Source organism: Colletes latitarsis, unplaced genomic scaffold (genome assembly GCF_051014445.1).
Source record: "Colletes latitarsis isolate SP2378_abdomen unplaced genomic scaffold, iyColLati1 scaffold0007, whole genome shotgun sequence".
Taxonomy (NCBI): domain Eukaryota; kingdom Metazoa; phylum Arthropoda; class Insecta; order Hymenoptera; family Colletidae; genus Colletes; species Colletes latitarsis.
This window is the reverse complement of record NW_027488367.1, coordinates 30,510,339-30,537,646: the sequence shown is the minus strand read 5'-3', so window position 1 is coordinate 30,537,646 and position 27,308 is coordinate 30,510,339.

The following is a 27,308-nucleotide window of genomic DNA, read 5'->3' as shown; positions in this document are numbered from 1 at the left end:
TTTTTTCTGGTTTGGATCAAGTAGTAATGTGGTACCACACTGAAACAGTCGGTTAAGCCTGGTGTCGATCAATATTTTAGAGGATAACGCATGTTAGGTCTAGGTTAGGTCAGGGATTTGCTCTCATCAGGCTCATACAATCGCATATTTCGCATTCTTGTTGGCCAGATTCTGGGTTTTTTTTGATTTGGATCACGTAGTAATGTGGTACTACACATAAAACAGTCGATTAAGCCTGGTCTCGACCAATATTTTAGAGGATAACGCATGTTAGGTCTGGGTTACGTCTGGGATTTGCCCTCATCAGACTCATACTTTCGCATTCTTCACATAGTTGTTGAACAGATCCCGAGTTTTTTCTGGTTTGGATCAAGTAGTAATGTGGTACCACACTGAAACAGTCGGTTAAGCCTGGTTTCGATCAATATTTTAGAGGATAACGCATGTTAGGTCTAGGTTAGGTCAGGGATTTGCTCTCATCAGGCTCATACAATCGCATATTTCGCATTCTTGTTGGCCAGATTCTGGGTTTTTTCTGGTTTGGATCACATAGTAATGTGGTACGACACTGAAACAGTTGATTAAACCTGGTTTCGATCAATATTTTAGAGGATAACGCATGTTAGGTCTAGGTTAGGTCTGGGATTTGCTCTCATCAGGCTCACACTTTCGCATTCTTCACATACTTGTTGAACAGATCCTGAGTTTTTTCTGGTTTGAATCACGTAGTAATGTGGTACCACACTAAAACAGTCGATTAAACCTGGTTTCGATCGATATTTTAGAGGATAACGCATGTTAGGTCTAGGCTAGGTCTGGGATTTGCCCTCATCAGACTCATACTTTCGCATTCTTCACATAGTTGTTGAACAGATCCAGAGTTTTTTCTGGTTTGGATCAAGCAGTAATGTGGTACCACACTGAGACAGTCGGTTAAGCCTGGTTTCGATCAATATTTTAGAGGATAACGCATGTTAGGTCTAGGTTAGGTCAGGGATTTGCTCTCATCAGGCTCATACTTTCGCATATTTCGCACACTTGTTGGCCAGATCCTGGTCCTTTTCTGGTTTGGATCACGTAGTAATGTGGTCCCACACTGAAACAGTCGATTAAACCTGGTTTCGATCAATATTTTAGAGGATAACGCATGCTAGGTCTGGGTTAGGTCAGGGATTTGCCCTCATCAGGCTCATACAATCGCATATCTCACATTCTTGGTGGCCTGATCCTGGTCTTCTTCTCGTTTGAATCACGTAGTATTGTGGTACCACACAGAAACAGTCAGATAAACCTGGCCACGATCAATATTTCAGAGGATAACGCATGCTAGACCTGGGTTAGGTCTGGGATGTGCCCTCATCAGGCTCATACTTTCGCGTTCTTCTCATACTTGTTGAACAGATCCTGAGTTTTTTCTGGTTTGAATCACGTAGTAATGTGGTACCACACTAAAACAGTCGATTAAACCTGGTTTCGATTGATATTTTAGAGGATAACGCATGTTAGGTCTAGGCTAGGTCTGGGATTTGCCCTCATCAGGCTCATACTTTCGCATTCTTCACATACTTGTTGAACAGATCCTGGGTTTATTCTGGTTTGGATCACGTAGTAATGTGGTACTACACATAATACAGTCGATTAAGCCTGGTCTCGACCAATATTTTAGAGGATAACGCATGTTAGGTCTGGGTAAGGTCTGGGATTTGCCCTCATCAGACTCATACTTTCGCATTCTTCACATAGTTGTTGAACAGATCCCGAGTTTTTTCTGGTTTGGATCAAGTAGTAATGTGGTACCACACTGAAACAGTCGGTTAAGTCTGGTTTCGATCAATATTTTAGAGGATAACGCATGTTAGGTCTAGGTTAGGTCAGGGATTTGCTCTCATCAGGCTCATACTTTCGCATATTTCGCACACTTGTTGGCCAGATCCTGGTCCTTTTCTGGTTTGGATCACGTAGTATTGTGGTACCACACAGAAACAGTCAATTAGACCTGGCCACGATCAATATTTCAGAGGATAACGCATGCTAGATCTGGGTTAGGTCTGGGATTTGCCCTCATCAGGCTCACACAATCGCATATTTTGCATTCTTGTTGCCAAGATCCTGGTCTTCTTCTGGTTTGAATCACGTAGTATTGTGGTACCACACAGAAACAGTCAATTAAACGTGGCCACGATCAATATTTTAGAGGATAACGCATGCTAGGTCTGGGTTAGGTCTGGGATTTGCCTTCATCAGGCTCATACAATCGCATATTTTGCATTCTTGTTGCCAAGATCCTGGTCTTCTTCTGTTTTGAATCACGTAGTATTGTGGTACCACACAGAAACAGTCAATTAAACCTGGCCACGATCAATATTTCAGAGGATAACGCATGCTAGATCTGGGTTAGGTCTGGGATTTGCCCTCATCAAGCTCATACAATCGCATATTTTGCATTCTTGTTGCCAAGATCCTGGTCTTCTTCTGGTTTGAATCACGTAGTATTGTGGTACCACACAGAAACAGTCAGTTAAACCTGGCCACGATCAATATTTTAGAGGATAACGCATGCTAGGTCTGGGTTAGGTCTGGGATTTGCCCTCATCAGACTCAGCCTTTCGCATTCTTCACATAGTTGTTGAACAGATCACGAGTTTTTTCTGGTTTGGATCAAGTAGTAATGTGGTGCCACACTGAAACAGTCGGTTAAGCCTGGTTTCGATCAATATTTTAGAGGATAACGCATGTTAGGTCTAGGCTAGGTCAGGGATTTGCTCTCATCACGCACATACTTTCGCATATTTCGCACACTTGTTGGGCAGATCCTGGTCCTTTTCTGCTTTGGATCACGTAGTATCGTGGTACCACACAGAAACAGTCAATTAAACCTGGCCACGATGAATATTTCAGATGATAACGCATGCTAGGTCTGGGTTAGCTCTGGGATTTGCTCTCATCAGGCTCATAAAATCGCATATTTTGCATTCTTGTTGACCAGATCCTGGACTTCTTCTGGATTGTATCACGTAGTAATGTGGTACCACACTGAAAGAGTGGATTAAACCTGGTTTCGATCAATATTTTAGAGAATAACGCATGTTAGGTCTAGGTTAGGTCTGGGATTTGCTCTCATCAGGCTCACACTTTCGCATTCTTCACATACTTGTTGACCAGATCCTGAGTTGTTTTTGGTTTGGATCACGTAGTAATGTGGTACCACACTGAAGCGGTCGATTAAGCCTGGTCTGGATCAATGTTTTAGAGGATAACGCATGTTAGGTCCAGGTTAGGTCTGGGATTTGCCCTCATCAGGTTCATACAATCGTATATTTCACATTCTTGGTGGGCTGATCCTGGTCTTCTTCTCGTTTGAATCACGTAGTATTGTGGTACCACACAGAAACAGTCAGATAAACCTGGCCACGATCAATATTTCAGAGGATAACGCATGCTAGACCTGGGTTAGGTCTGGGATGTGCCCTCATCAGGCTCATACTTTCGCGTTCTTCTCATACTTGTTGAACAGATCCTGAGTTTTTTCTGGTTTGAATCAAGTAGTAATGTGGTACCACACTGAAACAGTCGGTTAAGTCTGGTTTCGATCAATATTTTAGAGGATAACGCATGTTAGGTCTAGGTTAGGTCAGGGATTTGCTCTCATCAGGCTCATACTTTCGCATATTTCGCACACTTGTTGGCCAGATCCTGGTCCTTTTCTGGTTTGGATCACGTAGTATTGCGGTACCACACAGAAACAGTCAATTAGACCTGGCCACGATCAATATTTCAGAGGATAACGCATACTAGATCTGGGTTAGGTCTGGGATTTGCCCTCATCAGGCTCATACAATCGCATATTTTGCATTCTTGTTGCCAAGATCCTGGTCTTCTTCTGGTTTGAATCACGTAGTATTGTGTTACCACACAGAAACAGTCAATTAAACGTGGCCACGATCAATATTTTAGAGGATAACGCATGCTAGGTCTGGGTTAGGTCTGGGATTTGCCCTCATCAGGCTCATACAATCGCATATTTTGCATTCTTGTTGCCAAGATCCTGGTCTTCTTCTGGTTTGAATCACGTAGTATTGTGGTACCACACAGAAACAGTCAATTAAACCTGGCCACGATCAATATTTCAGAGGATAACGCATGCTAGATCTGGGTTAGGTCTGGGATTTGCCCTCATCAGGCTCATACAATCGCATATTTTGCAGTCTTGTTGCCAAGATCCTGGTCTTCTTCTGGTTTGAATCACGTAGTATTGTGGTACCACACAGAAACAGTCAATTAAACCTGGCCACGATCAATATTTCAGAGGATAACGCATGCTAGATCTGGGTTAGGTCTGTGATTTGCCCTCATCAGGCTCATACAATCGCATATTTTGCATTCTTGTTGCCAAGATCCTGGTCTTCTTCTGGTTTGAATCACGTAGTATTGTGGTACCACACAGAAACAGTCAATTAAACGTGGCTATGATCAATATTTTAGAGGATAACGCATGCTAGGTCTGGGTTAGGACTGGGATTTGCCCTCAGGCTCATACAATCGCATATTTCACATTCTTGGTGGCCAGATCCTGGTCTTCTTCTCATTTGAATCACGTAGTATTGTGGTACCACACAGAAACAGTCAGTTAAACCTGGCCACGATCAATATTTCAGAGGATAACGCATGCTAGACCTGGGTTAGGTCTGGGATGTGCCCTCATCAGGCTCATACTTTCGCGTTCTTCTCATACTTGTTGAACAGATCCTGAGTTTTATCTGGTTTGAATCACGTAGTAATGTGGTACCACACTAAAACAGTCGATTAAACCTGGTTTCGATCGATATTTTAGAGGATAACGCATGTTAGGTCTAGGCTAGGTCTGGGATTTGCCCTCATCAGGCTCATACTTTCGCATTCTTCACATACTTGTTGAACAGATCCTGGGTTTTTTCTGGTTTGGATCACGTAGTAATGTGGTACTACACATAAAATAGTCGATTAAGCCTGGTCTCGACCAATATTTTAGAGGATAACGCATGTTAGGTCTGGGTTACGTCTGGGATTTGCCCTCATCAGACTCATACTTTCGCATTCTTCACATAGTTGTTGAACAGATCCCGAGTTTTTTCTGGTTTGGATCAAGTAGTAATGTGGTACCACACTGAAACAGTCGGTCAAGCCTGGTTTCGATCAATATTTTAGAGGATAACGCATGTTAGGTCTAGGTTAGGTCAGGGATTTGCTCTCATCAGGCTCATACAATCGCATATTTCGCATTCTTGTTGGCCAGATTCTGGGTTTTTTCTGGTTTGGATCACATAGTAATGTGGTACGACACTGAAACAGTTGATTAAACCTGGTTTCGATCAATATTTTAGAGGATAACGCATGTTAGGTCTAGGTTAGGTCTGGGATTTGCTCTCATCAGGCTCACACTTTCGCATTCTTCACATACTTGTTGAACAGATCCTGAGTTTTTTCTGGTTTGAATCACGTAGTAATGTGGTACCACACTAAAACAGTCGATTAAACCTGGTTTCGATCGATATTTTAGAGGATAACGCATGTTAGGTCTAGGCTAGGTCTGGGATTTGCCCTCATCAGGCTCATACTTTCGCATTCTTCACATACTTGTTGAACAGATCCTGGGTTTTTTCTGGTTTGGATCACGTAGTAATGTGGTACTACACATAAAACAGTCGATTAAGCCTGGTCTCGACCAATATTTTAGAGGATAACGCATGTTAGGTCTGGGTTAGGTCTGGGATTTGCCCTCATCAGACTCATACTTTCGCATTCTTCCCATAGTTGTTGAACAGATCCAGAGTTTTTTCTGGTTTGGATCAAGCAGTAATGTGGTACCACACTGAGACAGTCGGTTAAGCCTGGTTTCGATCAATATTTTAGAGGATAACGCATGTTAGGTCTAGGTTAGGTCAGGGATTTGCTCTCATCAGGCTCATACTTTCGCATATTTCGCACACTTGTTGGCCAGATCCTGGTCCTTTTCTGGTTTGGATCACGTAGTAATGCGGTCCCACACTGAAACAGTCGATTAAACCTGGTTTCGATCAATATTTTAGAGGATAACGCATGCTAGGTCTGGGTTAGGTCTGGGATTTGCCCTCATCAGGCTCATACAATCGCATATCTCACATTCTTGTTGGCCAGATCCTGGTCTTCTTCTGGTTTGAATCAGGTAGTATTGTGGTACCACACAGAAACAGTCAATTAAACCTGGCCACGATCAATATTTCAGAGGATAACGCATGCTAGATCTGGGTTAGGTCTGGGATTTGCCCTCATCAAGCTCATACAATCGCATATTTTGCATTCTTGTTGCCAAGATCCTGGTCTTCTTCTGGTTTGAATCACGTAGTATTGTGGTACCACACAGAAACAGTCAGTTAAACCTGGCCACGATCAATATTTCAGAGGATAACGCATGCTAGACCTGGGTTAGGTCTGGGATGTGTCCTCATCAGGCTCATACTTTCACGTTCTTCTCATACTTGTTGAACAGATCCTGAGTTTTTTCTGGTTTGAGTCACGTAGTAATGTGGTACCACACTAAAACAGTAGATTAAACCTGGTTTCGATCGATATTTTAGAGGATAACGCATGTTAGGTCTAGGCTAGGACTGGGATTTGCCCTCATCAGGCTCATACTTTCGCATTCTTCACATACTTGTTGAACAGATCCTGGGTTTTTTCTGGTTTGGATCACGTAGTAATGTGGTACCACACATAAACAGTCGATTAAGCCTGATCTCGACCAATATTTTAGAGGATAACGCATGTTAGGTCTAGGTTAGGTCAGGGATTTGCTCTCATCAGAGTCATACTTTCGCATTCTTCACATTCTTGGTGGCCATATCCTGGTCTTCTCCAGGTTTGAATCACGTAGTATCGTGGTACCACACAGAAACAGTCAATTAAACCTGGCCACGATGAATATTTCAGATGATAACGCATGCTAGGTCTGGGTTAGGTCTGGGATTTGCTCTCATCAGGCTCATAAAATCGCATATTTCGCATTCTTGTTGGCCAGATCCTGGACTTCTTCTGGTTTGAATCACGTAGTATTGTGGTACCACACAGAAACAGTCAATTAAACGTGGCCACGATCAATATTTTAGAGGATAACGCATGCTAGGTCTGGGTTAGGTCTGGGATTTGGCCTCATCAGACTCATACTTTCGCATTCTTCACATAGTTGTTGAACAGATCCTGGACTTCTTCTGGATTGTATCACGTAGTAATGTGGTACCACACTGAAAGAGTGGATTAAACCTGGTTTCGATCAATATTTTAGAGAATAACGCATGTTAGGTCTAGGTTAGGTCTGGGATTTGCTCTCATCAGGCTCACACTTTCGCATTCTTCACATACTTGTTGACCAAATCCTGAGTTTTTTTTGTTTGGATCACGTAGTAATGTGGTACCACACTGAAGCGGTCGATTAAGCCTGGTCTGGATCAATGTTTTAGAGGATAACGCATGTTAGGTCCAGGTTAGGTCTGGGATTTGCCCTCATCAGGCTCATACAATCGTATATTTCACATTCTTGGTGGCCTGATCCTGGTCTTCTTCTCGTTTGAATCACGTAGTATTGTGGTACCACACAGAAACAGTCAGATAAACCTGGCCACGATCAATATTTCAGAGGATAACGCATGCTAGACCTGGGTTAGGTCTGGGATGTGCCCTCATCAGGCTCATACTTTCGCGTTCTTCGCATACTTGTTGAACAGATCCTGAGTTTTTTCTGGTTTGAATCACGTAGTATTGTGGTACCACACAGAAACAGTCAGTTAAACCTGGCCACGATCAATATTTCAGAGGATAACGCATGCTAGACCTGGGTTAGGTCTGGGATGTGCCCTCATCAGGCTCATACTTTCGCGTTCTTCTCATACTTGTTGAACAGATCCTGAGTTTTTTCTGGTTTGAATCACGTAGTAATGTGGTACCACACTAAAACAGTCGATTAAACCTGGTTTCGATCGATATTTTAGAGGATAACGCATGTTAGGTCTAGGCTAGGTCTGGGATTTGCCCTCATCAGGCTCATACTTTCGCATTCTTCACATACTTGTTGAACAGATCCTGGGTTTTTTCTGGTTTGGATCACGTAGTAATGTGGTACTACACATAAAACAGTCGATTAAGCCTGGTCTCGACCAATATTTTAGAGGATAACGCATGTTAGGTCTGGGTTACGTCTGGGATTTGCCCTCATCAGACTCATACTTTCGCATTCTTCACATAGTTGTTGAACAGATCCCGAGTTTTTTCTGGTTTGGATCAAGTTGTAATGTGGTACCACACTGAAACAGTCGGTTAAGCCTGGTTTCGATCAATATTTTAGAGGATAACGCATGTTAGGTCTAGGTTAGGTCAGGGATTTGCTCTCATCAGGCTCATACAATCGCATATTTCGCATTCTTGTTGGCCAGATTCTGGGTTTTTTCTGGTTTGGATCACGTAGTAATGTGGTACGACACTGAAACAGTTGATTAAACCTGGTTTCGATCAATATTTTAGAGGATAACGCATGTTAGGTCTAGGTTAGGTCTGGGATTTGCTCTCATCAGGCTCACACTTTCGCATTCTTCACATACTTGTTGAACAGATCCTGAGTTTTTTCTGGTTTGAATCACGTAGTAATGTGGTACCACACTAAAACAGTCGATTAAACCTGGTTTCGATCGATATTTTAGAGGATAACGCATGTTAGGTCTAGGCTAGGTCTGGGATTTGCCCTCATCAGGCTCATACTTTCGCATTCTTCACATACTTGTTGAACAGATCCTGGGTTTTTTCTGGTTTGGATCACGTAGTAATGTGGTACTACACATAAAACAGTCGATTAAGCCTGGTCTCGACCAATATTTTAGAGGATAACGCATGTTAGGTCTGGGTTAGGTCTGGGATTTGCCCTCATCAGACTCATACTTTCGCATTCTTCACATAGTTGTTGAACATATCCAGAGTTTTTTCTGGTTTGGATCAAGCAGTAATGTGGTACCACACTGAGTACAGTCGGATAAGCCTGGTTTCGATCAATATTTTAGAGGATAACGCATGTTAGGTCTAGGTTAGGTCAGGGATTTGCTCTCATCAGGCTCATACTTTCGCATATTTCGCACACTTGTTGGCCAGATCCTGGTCCTTTTCTGGTTTGGATCACGTAGTAATGTGGTCCCACACTGAAACAGTCGATTAAACCTGGTTTCGATCAATATTTTAGAGGATAACGCATGCTAGGTCTGGGTTAGGTCTGGGATTTGCCCTCATCAGGCTCATACAATCGCATATCTCACATTCTTGTTGGCCAGATCCTGGTCTTCTTCTGGTTTGAATCAGGTAGTATTGTGGTACCACACAGAAACAGTCAATTAAACCTGGCCACGATCAATATTTCAGAGGATAACGCATGCTAGATCTGGGTCAGGTCTGGGATTTGCCCTCATCAGGCTCATACAATCGCATATTTTGCATTCTTGTTGCCAAGATCCTGGTCTTCTTCTGGTTTGAATCACGTAGTATTGTGGTACCACACAGAAACAGTCAGTTAAACCTGGCCACGATCAATATTTCAGAGGATAACGCATGCTAGACCTGGGTTAGGTCTGGGATGTGTCCTCATCAGGCTCATACTTACGCGTTCTTCTCATACTTGTTGAACAGATCCTGAGTTTTTTCTGGTTTGAATCACGTAGGAATGTGGTACCACACTAAAACAGTAGATTAAACCTGGTTTCGATCGATATTTTAGAGGATAACGCATGTTAGGTCTAGGCTAGGAATGGGATTTGCCCTCATCAGGCTCATACTTTCGCATTCTTCACATACTTGTTGAACAGATCCTGGGTTTTTTCTGGTTTGGATCACGTAGTAATGTGGTACTACACATAAACAGTCGATTAAGCCTGATCTCGACCAATATTTTAGAGGATAACGCATGTTAGGTCTAGGTTAGGTCAGGGATTTGCTCTCATCAGAGTCATACTTTCGCATTCTTCACATTCTTGGTGGCCAGATCCTGGTCTTCTCCAGGTTTGAATCACGTAGTATCGTGGTACCACACAGAAACAGTCAATTAAACCTGGCCACGATGAATATTTCAGATGATAACGCATGCTAGGTCTGGGTTAGGTCTGGGATTTGCTCTCATCAGGCTCATAAAATCGCATATTTCGCATTCTTGTTGGCCAGATCCTGGACTTCTTCTGGTTTGAATCACGTAGTATTGTGGTACCACACAGAAACAGTCAATTAAACGTGGCCACGATCAATATTTTAGAGGATAACGCATGCTAGGACTGGGTTAGGTCTGGGATTTGCCCTCATCAGACTCATACTTTCGCATTCTTCACATAGTTGTTGAACAGATCACGAGTTTTTTCTGGTTTGGATCAAGTAGTAATGTGGTACCACACTGAAACAGTCGGTTAAGCCTGGTTTCGATCAATATTTTAGAGGATAACGCATGTTAGGTCTAGGCTAGGTCAGGGATTTGCTCTCATCACGCACATACTTTCGCATATTTCGCACACTTGTTGGCCAGATCCTGGTCCTTTTCTGGTTTGGATCACGTAGTACTGTGGTACCACACTGAAACGGTCGATTATGCCTGGTCTGGATCAATGTTTTAGAGGATAACGCATGTTAGGTCTAGCTTAGGTCAGGGATTTGCTCTCATCAGAGTCATCCCTTCGCATTCTTCACATACTTGTTGAACAGATCCTGGTCTTCTTCTGGTTTGAATCACGTAGTATTGTGGTACCACACAGATACAGTCAATTAAACCTGGCTGCGATCAATATTTCAGAGGATAACGCATGCTAGACCTGGGTTAAGTCTGGGACTTGCCCTCATCAGGCTCATAATATCGCATATTTCGCATTCTTGTTGGCCAGATCCTGGTCTTCTTCTGGTTTGAATCACGTAGTATTGTGGTACCACACAGAAACAGTCAATTAAACCTGGCCACGATCAATATTTTAGAGGATAACGCATGCTAGGTCTGGGTTAGGTCTGGGATTTGCCCTCATCAGGCTCATACAATCGCATATTTTGCATTCTTGTTGCCAAGATCCTGGTCTTCTTCTGGTTTGAATCACGTAGTATTGTGGTACCACACAGAAACAGTCAATTAAACCTGGCCACGATCAATATTTTAGAGGATAACGCATGCTAGGTCTGGGTTGGGTCTGGGATTTGCCCTCATCAGGCTCATACTTACGCGTTCTTCTCATACTTGTTGAACAGATCCTGAGTTTTTTCTGGTTTGAATCACGTAGGAATGTGGTACCACACTAAAACAGTAGATTAAACCTGGTTTCGATCGATATTTTAGAGGATAACGCATGTTAGGTCTAGGCTAGGAATGGGATTTGCCCTCATCAGGCTCATACTTTCGCATTCTTCACATACTTGTTGAACAGATCCTGGGTTTTTTCTGGTTTGGATCACGTAGTAATGTGGTACTACACATAAACAGTCGATTAAGCCTGATCTCGACCAATATTTTAGAGGATAACGCATGTTAGGTCTAGGTTAGGTCAGGGATTTGCTCTCATCAGCGTCATACTTTCGCATTCTTCACATTCTTGGTGGCCAGATCCTGGTCTTCTCCAGGTTTGAATCACGTAGTATCGTGGTACCACACAGAAACAGTCAATTAAACCTGGCCACGATGAATATTTCAGATGATAACGCATGCTAGGTCTGGGTTAGGTCTGGGATTTGCTCTCATCAGGCTCATAAAATCGCATATTTCGCATTCTTGTTGGCCAGATCCTGGACTTCTTCTGGTTTGAATCACGTAGTATTGTGGTACCACACAGAAACAGTCAATTAAACGTGGCCACGATCAATATTTTAGAGGATAACGCATGCTAGGTCTGGGTTAGGTCTGGGATTTGCCCTCATCAGACTCATACTTTCGCATTCTTTACATACTTGTTGAACAGATCCTGGGTTTTTTCTGGTTTGGATCACGTAGTAATGTGGTACCACACATAAACAGTCGATTAAGCCTGATCTCGACCAATATTTTAGAGGATAACGCATGTTAGGTCTAGGTTAGGTCAGGGATTTGCTCTCATCAGAGTCATACTTTCGCATTCTTCACATTCTTGGTGGCCAGATCCTGGTCTTCTCCAGGTTTGAATCACGTAGTATCGTGGTACCACACAGAAACAGTCAATTAAACCTGGCCACGATGAATATTTCAGATGATAACGCATGCTAGGTCTGGGTTAGGTCTGGGATTTGCTCTCATCAGGCTCATAAAATCGCATATTTCGCATTCTTGTTGGCCAGATCCTGGACTTCTTCTGGTTTGAATCACGTAGTATTGTGGTACCACACAGAAACAGTCAATTAAACGTGGCCACGATCAATATTTTAGAGGATAACGCATGCTAGGTCTGGGTTAGGTCTGGGATTTGGCCTCATCAGACTCATACTTTCGCATTCTTCACATAGTTGTTGAACAGATCCTGGACTTCTTCTGGATTGTATCACGTAGTAATGTGGTACCACACTGAAAGAGTGGATTAAACCTGGTTTCGATCAATATTTTAGAGAATAACGCATGTTAGGTCTAGGTTAGGTCTGGGATTTGCTCTCATCAGGCTCACACTTTCGCATTCTTCACATACTTGTTGACCAAATCCTGAGTTTTTTTTGTTTGGATCACGTAGTAATGTGGTACCACACTGAAGCGGTCGATTAAGCCTGGTCTGGATCAATGTTTTAGAGGATAACGCATGTTAGGTCCAGGTTAGGTCTGGGATTTGCCCTCATCAGGCTCATACAATCGTATATTTCACATTCTTGGTGGCCTGATCCTGGTCTTCTTCTCGTTTGAATCACGTAGTATTGTGGTACCACACAGAAACAGTCAGATAAACCTGGCCACGATCAATATTTCAGAGGATAACGCATGCTAGACCTGGGTTAGGTCTGGGATGTGCCCTCATCAGGCTCATACTTTCGCGTTCTTCGCATACTTGTTGAACAGATCCTGAGTTTTTTCTGGTTTGAATCACGTAGTATTGTGGTACCACACAGAAACAGTCAGTTAAACCTGGCCACGATCAATATTTCAGAGGATAACGCATGCTAGACCTGGGTTAGGTCTGGGATGTGCCCTCATCAGGCTCATACTTTCGCGTTCTTCTCATACTTGTTGAACAGATCCTGAGTTTTTTCTGGTTTGAATCACGTAGTAATGTGGTACCACACTAAAACAGTCGATTAAACCTGGTTTCGATCGATATTTTAGAGGATAACGCATGTTAGGTCTAGGCTAGGTCTGGGATTTGCCCTCATCAGGCTCATACTTTCGCATTCTTCACATACTTGTTGAACAGATCCTGGGTTTTTTCTGGTTTGGATCACGTAGTAATGTGGTACTACACATAAAACAGTCGATTAAGCCTGGTCTCGACCAATATTTTAGAGGATAACGCATGTTAGGTCTGGGTTACGTTTGGGATTTGCCCTCATCAGACTCATACTTTCGCATTCTTCACATAGTTGTTGAACAGATCCCGAGTTTTTTCTGGTTTGGATCAAGTTGTAATGTGGTACCACACTGAAACAGTCGGTTAAGCCTGGTTTCGATCAATATTTTAGAGGATAACGCATGTTAGGTCTAGGTTAGGTCAGGGATTTGCTCTCATCAGGCTCATACAATCGCATATTTCGCATTCTTGTTGGCCAGATTCTGGGTTTTTTCTGGTTTGGATCACGTAGTAATGTGGTACGACACTGAAACAGTTGATTAAACCTGGTTTCGATCAATATTTTAGAGGATAACGCATGTTAGGTCTAGGTTAGGTCTGGGATTTGCTCTCATCAGGCTCACACTTTCGCATTCTTCACATACTTGTTGAACAGATCCTGAGTTTTTTCTGGTTTGAATCACGTAGTAATGTGGTACCACACTAAAACAGTCGATTAAACCTGGTTTCGATCGATATTTTAGAGGATAACGCATGTTAGGTCTAGGCTAGGTCTGGGATTTGCCCTCATCAGGCTCATACTTTCGCATTCTTCACATACTTGTTGAACAGATCCTGGGTTTTTTCTGGTTTGGATCACGTAGTAATGTGGTACTACACATAAAACAGTCGATTAAGCCTGGTCTCGACCAATATTTTAGAGGATAACGCATGTTAGGTCTGGGTTAGGTCTGGGATTTGCCCTCATCAGACTCATACTTTCGCATTCTTCACATAGTTGTTGAACATATCCAGAGTTTTTTCTGGTTTGGATCAAGCAGTAATGTGGTACCACACTGAGACAGTCGGATAAGCCTGGTTTCGATCAATATTTTAGAGGATAACGCATGTTAGGTCTAGGTTAGGTCAGGGATTTGCTCTCATCAGGCTCATACTTTCGCATATTTCGCACACTTGTTGGCCAGATCCTGGTCCTTTTCTGGTTTGGATCACGTAGTAATGTGGTCCCACACTGAAACAGTCGATTAAACCTGGTTTCGATCAATATTTTAGAGGATAACGCATGCTAGGTCTGGGTTAGGTCTGGGATTTGCCCTCATCAGGCTCATACAATCGCATATCTCACATTCTTGTTGGCCAGATCCTGGTCTTCTTCTGGTTTGAATCAGGTAGTATTGTGGTACCACACAGAAACAGTCAATTAAACCTGGCCACGATCAATATTTCAGAGGATAACGCATGCTAGATCTGGGTCAGGTCTGGGATTTGCCCTCATCAGGCTCATACAATCGCATATTTTGCATTCTTGTTGCCAAGATCCTGGTCTTCTTCTGGTTTGAATCACGTAGTATTGTGGTACCACACAGAAACAGTCAGTTAAACCTGGCCACGATCAATATTTCAGAGGATAACGCATGCTAGACCTGGGTTAGGTCTGGGATGTGTCCTCATCAGGCTCATACTTACGCGTTCTTCTCATACTTGTTGAACAGATCCTGAGTTTTTTCTGGTTTGAATCACGTAGGAATGTGGTACCACACTAAAACAGTAGATTAAACCTGGTTTCGATCGATATTTTAGAGGATAACGCATGTTAGGTCTAGGCTAGGAATGGGATTTGCCCTCATCAGGCTCATACTTTCGCATTCTTCACATACTTGTTGAACAGATCCTGGGTTTTTTCTGGTTTGGATCACGTAGTAATGTGGTACTACACATAAACAGTCGATTAAGCCTGATCTCGACCAATATTTTAGAGGATAACGCATGTTAGGTCTAGGTTAGGTCAGGGATTTGCTCTCATCAGAGTCATACTTTCGCATTCTTCACATTCTTGGTGGCCAGATCCTGGTCTTCTCCAGGTTTGAATCACGTAGTATCGTGGTACCACACAGAAACAGTCAATTAAACCTGGCCACGATGAATATTTCAGATGATAACGCATGCTAGGTCTGGGTTAGGTCTGGGATTTGCTCTCATCAGGCTCATAAAATCGCATATTTCGCATTCTTGTTGGCCAGATCCTGGACTTCTTCTGGTTTGAATCACGTAGTATTGTGGTACCACACAGAAACAGTCAATTAAACGTGGCCACGATCAATATTTTAGAGGATAACGCATGCTAGGTCTGGGTTAGGTCTAGGATTTGCCCTCATCAGACTCATACTTTCGCATTCTTCACATAGTTGTTGAACAGATCACGAGTTTTTTCTGGTTTGGATCAAGTAGTAATGTGGTACCACACTGAAACAGTCGGTTAAGCCTGGTTTCGATCAATATTTTAGAGGATAACGCATGTTAGGTCTAGGCTAGGTCAGGGATTTGCTCTCATCACGCACATACTTTCGCATATTTCGCACACTTGTTGGCCAGATCCTGGTCCTTTTCTGGTTTGGATCACGTAGTACTGTGGTACCACACTGAAACGGTCGATTATGCCTGGTCTGGATCAATGTTTTAGAGGATAACGCATGTTAGGTCTAGCTTAGGTCAGGGATTTGCTCTCATCAGAGTCATCCCTTCGCATTCTTCACATACTTGTTGAACAGATCCTGGTCTTCTTCTGGTTTGAATCACGTAGTATTGTGGTACCACACAGATACAGTCAATTAAACCTGGCTGCGATCAATATTTCAGAGGATAACGCATGCTAGACCTGGGTTAAGTCTGGGACTTGCCCTCATCAGGCTCATAATATCGCATATTTCGCATTCTTGTTGGCCAGATCCTGGTCTTCTTCTGGTTTGAATCACGTAGTATTGTGGTACCACACAGAAACAGTCAATTAAACCTGGCCACGATCAATATTTTAGAGGATAACGCATGCTAGGTCTGGGTTATGTCTGGGATTTGCCCTCATCAGGCTCATACAATCGCATATTTTGCATTCTTGTTGCCAAGATCCTGGTCTTCTTCTGGTTTGAATCACGTAGTATTGTGGTACCACACAGAAACTGTCAATTAAACCTGGCCACGATCAATATTTTAGAGGATAACGCATGCTAGGTCTGGGTTGGGTCTGGGATTTGCCCTCATCAGGCTCATACAATCGCATATTTCACATTCTTGGTGGCCAGATCCTGGTCTTCTCCTGGTTTGAATCACGTAGTATTGTGGCACCACACAGAAACAGTCAATTAAACCTGGCCGCGATGAATATTTCAGATGATAACGCATGCTAGGTTTGGGTTAGGTCTCGGATGTGCCCTCATCAGACTCATACTTTCGCATTCTTCAGATAATTGTTGAACAGATCCTGGGTTTTTTCTGGTTTGGATCACGTAGTAATGTGGTACTACACATAAAACAGTCGATTAAGCCTGGTCTCGACCAATATTTTAGAGGATAACGCATGTTAGGTCTAGGCTAGGTCAGGGATTTGCTCCCATTACGCTCATAATTTCGCATATTTCGCACACTTGTTGGCCAGATCCTGGTCCTCTTCTGGTTTGGATCACGTAGTACTGTGGTACCACACTGAAACGGTCGATTATGCCTGGTCTAGATCAATATTTTAGAGGATAACGCATGTTAGGTCTAGGTTGGGTCTGGGATTTGCCCTCATCAGGCTCATACAATCGCATATTTCACATTCTTGTTGGCCAGATCCTGGTCTTCTTCTGGTTTGAATCAGGTAGTATTGTGGTACCACACAGAAACAGTCAATTAACCCTGGCCACGATCAATATTTCAGAGGATAACGCATGCTAGATCTGGGTTAGGTCTGGGATTTGCCCTCATCAGGCTCATACAATCGCATATTTTGCATTCTTGTTGCCAAGATCCTGGTCTTCTTCTGGTTTGAATCACGTAGTATTGTGGTACCACACAGAAACAGTCAGTTAAACCTGGCCACGATCAATATTTCAGAGGATAACGCATGCTAGACCTGGGTTAGGTCTGGGATGTGTCCTCATCAGAGTCATACTTTCGCATTCTTCACATACTTGTTGAACAGATCCTGGTCTTCTTCTGGTTTGAATCACGTAGTAACGTGGCACCACACAGAAACAGTCAATTAACCCTGGCCACGATCAATATTTCAGAGGATAACGCATGCTAGATCTGGGTTAGGTCTGGGATTTGCCCTCATCAGGCTCATACAATCGCATATTTTGCATTCTTGTTGCCAAGATCCTGGTTTTCTTCTGGTTTGAATCACGTAGTATTGTGGTACCACACAGAAACAGTCAGTTAAACCTGGCCACGATCAATATTTCAGAGGATAACGCATGCTAGACCTGGGTTAGGTCTGGGATGTGTCCTCATCAGGCTCATACTTTCGCGTTCTTCTCATACTTGTTGAACAGATCCTGAGTTTTTTCTGGTTTGAATCACGTAGTAATGTGGTACCACACTAAAACAGTAGATTAAACCTGGTTTCGATCGATATTTTAGAGGATAACGCATGTTAGGTCTAGGCTAGGACTGGGATTTGCCCCCATCAGGCTCATACTTTCGCATTCTTCACATACTTGTTGAACAGATCCTGGGTTTTTTCTGGTTTGGATCACGTAGTAATGTGGTACTACACATAAACAGTCGATTATACCTGGTTTCGATCAATGTTTTAGAGGATAACGCATGCTAGGTCTGGGTTAGGTCTGGGATTTGCCCTCATCAGGCTCATACAATCGCATATTTTGCATTCTTGTTGCCAAGATCCTGGTCTTCTTCCGGTTTGAATGACGTAGTATTGTGGTACCACACTAAACAGTCAAATAAACCTGGCCACGATCAATATTTTAGAGGATAACGCATGCTAGGTCTGGGTTAGGTCTCGGATGTGCCCTCATCAGACTCATACTTTCGCATTCTTCAGATAATTGTTGAACAGATCCTGGGTTTTTTCTGGTTTGGATCACGTAGTAATGTGGTACTACACATAAAACAGTCGATTAAGCCTGGTCTCGACCAATATTTTAGAGGATAACGCATGTTAGGTCTAGGCTAGGACAGGGATTTGCTCTCATTACGCTCATAATTTCGCATATTTCGCACACTTGTTGGCCAGATCCTGGTCCTCTTCTGGTTTGGATCACGTAGTACTGTGGTACCACACTGAAACGGTCGATTATGCCTGGTCTGGATCAATGTTTTAGAGGATAACGCATGTTAGGTCTAGCTTAGGTCAGGAATTTGCTCTCATCAGAGTCACAGTTTCGCATTCTTCACATACTTGTTGAACAGATCCTGGTCTTCTTGTGGTTTGAATCACGTAGTATTGTGGTACCACACAGAAACAGTCAATTAAACGTGGCCACGATCAATATTTCAGAGGATAACGCATGTTAGGTCTAGGTTGGGTCTGGGATTTGCCCTCATCAGGCTCATAAAATCGCATATTTCGCATTCTTGTTGGCCAGATCCTGGTCTTCTTCTGGTTTGAATCACTTAGTATTGTGGTACCACACAGAAACAGTCAATTAAACCTGGCCACGATCAATATTTTAGAGGATAACGCATGCTAGGTCTGGGTTACTCCTGGAATTTGCCCTCATCAGACTCATACTTTCGCATTCTTCCATTACTTGTTGAACAGATCCTGGTCTTCTTCTGGTTTTAATCACATAGCATTGTGGTACCACACAGAAACAGTCAATTAAACCTGGCCACGATCAATATTTTAGAGGATAACGCATGTTAGGTCTAGGTTAGGTCTGGGATTTGCCCTCATCAAGCTCATACAATCGTATATTTCGCATTCTTGTTGGCCAGATCCTGGTCTTCTTCTCGTTGGAATCACTTAGTATTGTGGTACCACACAGAAACAGTCAATTAAACCTGGCCACGATCAATATTTCAGAGGAAAACGCATGCTAGACCTGGGTTAGGTCTCGGATTTGCCATCATCAGGCTCATACCATCGCATATTTTGCATTCTTGTTGCCAAGATCCTGGTCTTCTTCTGGTTTGAATCAGGTAGTATTGTGGTACCACACAGAAACAGTCGATTAAACCCGGTTTCGATCAATATTTTACAGGATAACCCATGCTAGGTCTGGGTTAGGTCTTGGATGTGCCCTCATCAGGCTCATACTTCCGCGTTCTTCTCATACTTGTTGAACAGATCCTGAGTTTTTTCTGGTTTTGATCACGTAGTAACGTGGTACCACACTGAAACAGTCGATTAAACCTGGTTTCGATCAATGCTTTAGAGGATAACGCATGTTAGGTCTAGCTTAGGTCAGGGATTTGCTCTCATCAGAGTCACACTTTCGCATTCTTCACATTCTTGGTGGCCAGATCCTGGTCTTCTCCAGGTTTGAATCACGTAGTATCGTGGTACCACACAGAAACAGTCAATTAAACCTGGCCACGATGAATAATTCAGATGATAACGCATGCTAGGTCTGGGTTAGGTCTGGGATTTGCTCTGATCAGGCTCATAAAATCGCATATTTCGCATTCTTGTTGGCCAGATCCTGGTCTTCTTTTGGTTTGAATCACGTAGTATTGTGGTACCACACAGAAACAGTCAATTAAACGTGGCCACGATCAATATTTTAGAGGATAACGCATGCTAGGTCTGGGTTAGGTCTGGGATTTGCCCTCATCAGACTCATACTTTCGCATTCTTCACATAGTTGTTGAACAGATCCTGGGTTTTTTCTGGTTTGGATCACGTAGTAATGTGGTACTACACATAAAACAGTCCATTAAGCCTGGTCTCGACCAATATTTTAGAGGATAACGCATGTTAGGTCTAGGCTAGGTCAGGGATTTGCTCTCATCACGCTCATAATTTCGCATATTTCGCATTCTTGTTGGCCAGATCCTGGTCTTCTTCTGGTTTGAATCACGTAGTATTGTGGTACCACACAGAAACAGTCAATTAAACCAGGCCACGTTCAATATTTTAGAGGATAACGCATGCTAGGTCTGGGTTAGGTCTCGGATGTGCCCTCATCAGACTCATACTTTCGCATTCTTCAGATAATTGTTGAACAGATCCTGGGTTTTTTCTGGTTTGGATCACGTAGTAATGTGGTACTACACATAAAACAGTCCATTAAGCCTGGTCTCGACCAATATTTTAGAGGATAACGCATGTTAGGTCTAGGCTAGGTCAGGGATTTGCTCTCATCACGCTCATAATTTCGCATATTTCGCATTCTTGTTGGCCAGATCCTGGTCTTCTTCTGGTTTGAATCACGTAGTATTGTAGTACCACACTGAAACGGTCGATTATGCCTGGTCTGGATCAATGTTTTAGAGGATAACGCATGTTAGGTCTAGCTTAGGTCAGGGATTTGCTCTCATCAGAGTCATACTTTCGCATTCTTCACATACTTGTTGAACAGATCCTGGTCTTCTTGTGGTTTGAATCACGTAGTATTGTGGTACCACACAGAAACAGTCAATTAAACCTGGCCACGTTCAATATTTTAGAGGATAACGCATGCTAGGTCTCGGTTAGGTCTGGGACTTGCCCTCATCAGGCTCATAATATCGCATATTTCGCATTCTTGTTGGCCAGATCCTGGTCTTCTTCTGGTTTGAATCACGTAGTATTGTAGTACCACACAGAAACAGTCAATTAAACGTGGCCACGATCAATATTTTAGAGGATAACGCAAGCTAGGTCTGGGTTTGGTCTGGGATTTGCCCTCAGGCTCATACAATCGCATATTTCACATTCTTGGTGGCCAGATCCTGGTCTTCTCCTGGTTTGAATCACGTAGTATTGTGGTACCACACAGAAACAGTCAATTAAACCGGGCCACGATGAATATTTCAGATGATAACGCATGCTAGGTCTGGGTTAGGTCTGGGATTTGCTCTCGTCAGGCTCATACAATCGCATATTTTGCATTCTTGTTGCCAAGATCCTGGTCTTCTTCTGGTTGGAATGACGTAGGATTGTGGTACCACACTAAACAGTCAATTAAACCTGGCCACGATCAATATTTTAGAGGATAACGCATGCTAGGTCTGGGTTAGGTCTCGGATGTGCCCTCATCAGACTCATACTTTCGCATTCTTCAGATAATTGTTGAACAGATCCTGGGTTTTTTCTGGTTTGGATCACGTAGTAATGTGGTACTACACATAAAACAGTCGATTAAGCCTGGTCTCGACCAATATTTCAGAGGATAACGCATGTTATGTCTAGGCTAGGTCAGGGATTTGCTCTCATCACGCTCATAATTTCGCATATGTCGCACACTTGTTGGCCAGATCCTGGTCCTCTTCTGGTTTGGATCACGTAGTACTGTGGTACCACACTGAAACGGTCGATTATGCCTGGTCTGGATCAATGTTTTAGAGGATAACGCATGTTAGGTCTAGCTTAGGTCAGGGATTTGCTCTCATCAGAGTCATAGTTTCGCATTCTTCACATACTTGTTGAACAGATCCTGGTCTTCTTGTGGTTTGAATCACGTAGTATTGTGGTACCACACAGAAACAGTCAATTAAACGTGGCCACGATCAATATTTTAGAGGATAACGCATGCTAGGTCTGGGTTACTTCTGGAATTTGCCATCATCAGACTCATACTTTCGCATTCTTCCATTACTTGTTGAACAGATCCTGGTCCTTTTATGGTTTGGATCACGTAGTAATGTGGTCCCACACTGAAACAGTCGATTAAACCTGGTTTCGATCAATGTTTTAGAGGATAACGCATGTTAGGTCTAGGTTGGGTCTGGGATTTGCCCTCATCAGGCTCATACAATCGCATATTTTGCATTCTTGTTGCGAAGATCCAGGTCTTCTTCTGGTTTGAATCACGTAGTATTGTGGTACCACACAGAAACAGTCAATTAAACCTGGCCACGATGAATATTTCAGATGATAACGCATGCTAGGTCTGGGTTAGGTCTGGGATTTGCTCTCATCAGGCTCATAAAATCGCATATTTCGCATTCTTGTTGGCCAGATCCTGGACTTCTTCTGGTTTGAATCACGTAGTATTGTGGTACCACACAGAAACAGTCAATTAAACGTGGCCACGATCAATATTTTAGAGGATAACGCATGCTAGGTCTGGGTTAGGTCTGGGATTTGCCCTCATCAGACTCATACTTTCGCATTCTTCACATAGTTGTTGAACAGATCACGAGTTTTTTCTGGTTTGGATCAAGTAGTAATGTGGTACCACACTGAAACAGTCGGTTAAGCCTGGTTTCGATCAATATTTTAGAGGATAACGCATGTTAGGTCTAGGCTAGGTCAGGGATTTGCTCTCATCACGCACATACTTTCGCATATTTCGCACACTTGTTGGCCAGATCCTGGTCCTTTTCTGGTTTGGATCACGTAGTACTGTGGTACCACACTGAAACGGTCGATTATGCCTGGTCTGGATCAATGTCTTAGAGGATAACGCATGTTAGGTCTAGCTTAGGTCAGGGATTTGCTCTCATCAGAGTCATCCCTTCGCATTCTTCACATACTTGTTGAACAGATCCTGGTCTTCTTCTGGTTTGAATCACGTAGTATTGTGGTACCACACAGATACAGTCAATTAAACCTGGCTGCGATCAATATTTCAGAGGATAACGCATGCTAGACCTGGGTTAAGTCTGGGACTTGCCCTCATCAGGCTCATAATATCGCATATTTCGCATTCTTGTTGGCCAGATCCTGGTCTTCTTCTGGTTTGAACCACGTAGTATTGTGGTACCACACAGAAACAGTCAATTAAACCTGGCCACGATCAATATTTTAGAGGATAACGCATGCTAGGTCTGGGTTAGGTCTGGGATTTGCCCTCATCAGGCTCATACAATCGCATATTTTGCATTCTTGTTGCCAAGATCCTGGTCTTCTTCTGGTTTGAATCACGTAGTATTGTGGTACCACACAGAAACAGTCAATTAAACCTGGCCACGATCAATATTTTAGAGGATAACGCATGCTAGGTCTGGGTTGGGTCTGGGATTTGCCCTCATCAGGCTCATACAATCGCATATTTCACATTCTTGGTGGCCAGATCCTGGTCTTCTCCTGGTTTGAATCACGTAGTATTGTGGCACCACACAGAAACAGTCAATTAAACCTGGCCGCGATGAATATTTCAGATGATAACGCATGCTAGGTTTGGGTTAGGTCTCGGATGTGCCCTCATCAGACTCATACTTTCGCATTCTTCAGATAATTGTTGAACAGATCCTGGGTTTTTTCTGGTTTGGATCACGTAGTAATGTGGTACTACACATAAAACAGTCGATTAAGCCTGGTCTCGACCAATATTTTAGAGGATAACGCATGTTAGGTCTAGGCTAGGTCAGGGATTTGCTCTCATCACGCACATACTTTCGCATATTTCGCACACTTGTTGGCCAGATCCTGGTCCTTTTCTGGTTTGGATCACGTAGTACTGTGGTACCACACTGAAACGGTCGATTATGCCTGGTCTGGATCAATGTCTTAGAGGATAACGCATGTTAGGTCTAGCTTAGGTCAGGGATTTGCTCTCATCAGAGTCATCCCTTCGCATTCTTCACATACTTGTTGAACAGATCCTGGTCTTCTTCTGGTTTGAATCACGTAGTATTGTGGTACCACACAGATACAGTCAATTAAACCTGGCTGCGATCAATATTTCAGAGGATAACGCATGCTAGACCTGGGTTAAGTCTGGGACTTGCCCTCATCAGGCTCATAATATCGCATATTTCGCATTCTTGTTGGCCAGATCCTGGTCTTCTTCTGGTTTGAATCACGTAGTATTGTGGTACCACACAGAAACAGTCAATTAAACCTGGCCACGATCACTATTTTAGAGGATAACGCATGCTAGGTCTGGGTTAGGTCTGGGATTTGCCCTCATCAGGCTCATACAATCGCATATTTTGCATTCTTGTTGCCAAGATCCTGGTCTTCTTCTGGTTTGAATCACGTAGTATTGTGGTACCACACAGAAACAGTCAATTAAACCTGGCCACGATCAATATTTTAGAGGATAACGCATGCTAGGTCTGGGTTGGGTCTGGGATTTGCCCTCATCAGGCTCATACAATCGCATATTTCACATTCTTGGTGGCCAGATCCTGGTCTTCTCCTGGTTTGAATCACGTAGTATTGTGGCACCACACAGAAACAGTCAATTAAACCTGGCCGCGATGAATATTTCAGATGATAACGCATGCTAGGTTTGGGTTAGGTCTCGGATGTGCCCTCATCAGACTCATACTTTCGCATTCTTCAGATAATTGTTGAACAGATCCTGGGTTTTTTCTGGTTTGGATCACGTAGTAATGTGGTACTACACATAAAACAGTCGATTAAGCCTGGTCTCGACCAATATTTTAGAGGATAACGCATGTTAGGTCTAGGCTAGGTCAGGGATTTGCTCCCATTACGCTCATAATTTCGCATATTTCGCACACTTGTTGGCCAGATCCTGGTCCTCTTCTGGTTTGGATCACGTAGTACTGTGGTACCACACTGAAACGGTCGATTATGCCTGGTCTAGATCAATATTTTAGAGGATAACGCATGTTAGGTCTAGGTTGGGTCTGGGATTTGCCCTCATCAGGCTCATACAATCGCATATTTCACATTCTTGTTGGCCAGATCCTGGTCTTCTTCTGGTTTGAATCAGGTAGTATTGTGGTACCACACAGAAACAGTCAATTAACCCTGGCCACGATCAATATTTCAGAGGATAACGCATGCTAGATCTGGGTTAGGTCTGGGATTTGCCCTCATCAGGCTCATACAATCGCATATTTTGCATTCTTGTTGCCAAGATCCTGGTCTTCTTCTGGTTTGAATCACGTAGTATTGTGGTACCACACAGAAACAGTCAGTTAAACCTGGCCACGATCAATATTTCAGAGGATAACGCATGCTAGACCTGGGTTAGGTCTGGGATGTGTCCTCATCAGAGTCATACTTTCGCATTCTTCACATACTTGTTGAACAGATCCTGGTCTTCTTCTGGTTTGAATCACGTAGTAACGTGGCACCACACAGAAACAGTCAATTAACCCTGGCCACGATCAATATTTCAGAGGATAACGCATGCTAGATCTGGGTTAGGTCTGGGATTTGCCCTCATCAGGCTCATACAATCGCATATTTTGCATTCTTGTTGCCAAGATCCTGGTTTTCTTCTGGTTTGAATCACGTAGTATTGTGGTACCACACAGAAACAGTCAGTTAAACCTGGCCACGATCAATATTTCAGAGGATAACGCATGTTAGGTCTAGGCTAGGACTGGGATTTGCCCCCATCAGGCTCATACTTTCGCATTCTTCACATACTTGTTGAACAGATCCTGGGTTTTTTCTGGTTTGGATCACGTAGTAATGTGGTACTACACATAAACAGTCGATTATACCTGGTTTCGATCAATGTTTTAGAGGATAACGCATGCTAGGTCTGGGTTAGGTCTGGGATTTGCCCTCATCAGGCTCATACAATCGCATATTTTGCATTCTTGTTGCCAAGATCCTGGTCTTCTTCCGGTTTGAATGACGTAGTATTGTGGTACCACACTAAACAGTCAAATAAACCTGGCCACGATCAATATTTTAGAGGATAACGCATGCTAGGTCTGGGTTAGGTCTCGGATGTGCCCTCATCAGACTCATACTTTCGCATTCTTCAGATAATTGTTGAACAGATCCTGGGTTTTTTCTGGTTTGGATCACGTAGTAATGTGGTACTACACATAAAACAGTCGATTAAGCCTGGTCTCGACCAATATTTTAGAGGATAACGCATGTTAGGTCTAGGCTAGGACAGGGATTTGCTCTCATTACGCTCATAATTTCGCATATTTCGCACACTTGTTGGCCAGATCCTGGTCCTCTTCTGGTTTGGATCACGTAGTACTGTGGTACCACACTGAAACGGTCGATTATGCCTGGTCTGGATCAATGTTTTAGAGGATAACGCATGTTAGGTCTAGCTTAGGTCAGGAATTTGCTCTCATCAGAGTCACAGTTTCGCATTCTTCACATACTTGTTGAACAGATCCTGGTCTTCTTGTGGTTTGAATCACGTAGTATTGTGGTACCACACAGAAACAGTCAATTAAACGTGGCCACGATCAATATTTCAGAGGATAACGCATGTTAGGTCTAGGTTGGGTCTGGGATTTGCCCTCATCAGGCTCATAAAATCGCATATTTCGCATTCTTGTTGGCCAGATCCTGGTCTTCTTCTGGTTTGAATCACTTAGTATTGTGGTACCACACAGAAACAGTCAATTAAACCTGGCCACGATCAATATTTTAGAGGATAACGCATGCTAGGTCTGGGTTACTCCTGGAATTTGCCCTCATCAGACTCATACTTTCGCATTCTTCCATTACTTGTTGAACAGATCCTGGTCTTCTTCTGGTTTTAATCACATAGCATTGTGGTACCACACAGAAACAGTCAATTAAACCTGGCCACGATCAATATTTTAGAGGATAACGCATGTTAGGTCTAGGTTAGGTCTGGGATTTGCCCTCATCAAGCTCATACAATCGTATATTTCGCATTCTTGTTGGCCAGATCCTGGTCTTCTTCTCGTTGGAATCACTTAGTATTGTGGTACCACACAGAAACAGTCAATTAAACCTGGCCACGATCAATATTTCAGAGGAAAACGCATGCTAGACCTGGGTTAGGTCTCGGATTTGCCATCATCAGGCTCATACCATCGCATATTTTGCATTCTTGTTGCCAAGATCCTGGTCTTCTTCTGGTTTGAATCAGGTAGTATTGTGGTACCACACAGAAACAGTCGATTAAACCCGGTTTCGATCAATATTTTACAGGATAACCCATGCTAGGTCTGGGTTAGGTCTTGGATGTGCCCTCATCAGGCTCATACTTCCGCGTTCTTCTCATACTTGTTGAACAGATCCTGAGTTTTTTCTGGTTTTGATCACGT